This window comes from Solanum pennellii, chromosome 12, assembly GCF_001406875.1.
Source record: "Solanum pennellii chromosome 12, SPENNV200".
Taxonomy (NCBI): domain Eukaryota; kingdom Viridiplantae; phylum Streptophyta; class Magnoliopsida; order Solanales; family Solanaceae; genus Solanum; species Solanum pennellii.
In genome coordinates, this window is record NC_028648.1 from 41,373,548 (window position 1) to 41,375,554 (window position 2,007).

The window sequence follows — 2,007 nt, forward strand, 5'->3', positions numbered from 1 at the left end:
ATATGTACTACGAAATTCTAAAAAGACTTCTTGAAAAACTAAGAGAACTAAACATTGATGCATTAATTCCAACATAAAAGTCTCAAATATTGTAAAATGTGAATATCTTTGCTTTTGAACAAGACACAAATTTTCAACTCATATACATGGTTTATTTGATTTTCAACCTTGTTTCTAAGTGCTTTTCTAAATCAAATTTAACGGTTAAATCGAGTAATCAGTAACCGATGGGTAATGGTTCTACAACGATTTAGCATGTCTATAAACAACCGGTAAGTCAAATCAATGAATTTTAAAATCGAATCAAATAAATCAATACATCACCCTACATTTGATACTCCGGCAATAAACAATTTTTACAAATAAATAATAGAAAATTATCGATTATACTATTTATTAATGAATTATCAAAAAAAAATTGCTAGCTACAAACTAGTGGAGGATTAACAAAGATTAATATCCTAACTAATTCCTTTTTTTCTCCTAATAAAGGGAAAGTCATGATTAGTATTTAGAGGCATTTTAACATTCTAACCAGAAGATGAAATAAAATGATCTTTTTGTTTTTTATGGAACATATATTGCATGATAAAAATTTTTATTCACTAAAATCACTTGCTTAATTATTAATTCTAGTGTGATCAACTTGAGTAAATGATTAAAAAAGATGCGTAAAATGTAATGTAAATAATTGGATTCACCTATTAATGAAATTTCATTAATAGTAATAATCACGTGAATAAGCTATTATTAAAATCGTATTAACGCTAAGAATGTAACCTCTTATATAAGACTACAAATTGACATACCTAATTTAAATAACTTAAGAACCAAGACTTGCAACTTTTTTAAAATAAAATCTTCAAGTAAATAATATTTATATACAATCACTTTAAGTATTACTAATTTTAATTGAAAAAAAAACTTACACTGTTTGTATAGATGAGAATAATAACTTGATTATGTTTGTAATTTAATATTTGTAAGTCCAGTAATTAATTGTAATTAATTGTTTTTAGTAGTGGTAAATGTGAATTGGAACCTAGCTGAAAATACTTTAGCTACCGTTTTTTGTTTTGAAGCAAGTAACGACATTTTGGCTTATGATTGTATTTTATTTTTTTGTATTCATTACAAAGGAATTATCCTATTTTTATTCCTACTTTTTATTTTTTCTCTTTTTTTCCTTTTGCCACCCTTCAATATTCTTTGCATATTCAATACTCATCATATCCAATCCCTCATTTCTCCATTTTACACTTTGCCCCCTACAAGAAAAAAATTCTATATATAGGCGTAACTTAAGGTACAATATCAGACCACCTGAAAAAGAAAAATAATGAATGGAGGTGACGAGAATAATCATGATTTTCCATGGGAAACTAATGATTTCTGGTCATATCTGAACTTGAATGACAATCATATTGGGAGTGGAGAGACGTTTGATGGTAACAAGTTGCCAGATCTGACTAGGTCTGATACTTGTCACCCGCTAATAGTTGTTAAAGAGGTGGTTCAAACAACAATTGGTGTTGGTAAAAAGAGAAGTCCACCAAACTGAAAAAGGAATGGTAAGGGAATTGCTTAATCAAATTCTGATGCTGATAGAGCCGAAGCTAAAAGAGAATCGGAAAATGAGATACACATAATGATGGAGAGAGAAAGGAGAAAGAAGATGCAAACCCTGTTCGAGACTCTTCATTCGTTGGTTCCTAATCTCCCTGCTAAGGTAAAAAATATTTCTTTCAATGACATACCTTGTTTTTTATTATTCAATTTCTTATCGAGGAAATTATTCAATAAATTTTGTGATTATCTGAAATAATTTTTTTGTTATTATTCCCTTATGTCTTCTGCAACCTTAATTCATAATCATAATCAGTTCATCAAGAATTATTCAAAAAGTGAACATGATTTTCTTTATCAAATAAAAACTTGTAAAAGCTTAGTACATGAAATATGATTCTATGTGAAAGTTTAACTTGATTACTTATATATATATATATA

The 2,007-nt window shown here is 27.7% G+C and overlaps 1 pseudogene; it reads left to right on the forward strand.

The window, feature by feature from the left end:
• Window positions 1–234: 234 nt before the first annotated feature.
• LOC107007002 overlaps window positions 235–2,007 on the forward strand; it is a 13,658-nt pseudogene continuing 11,885 nt past the window's right edge.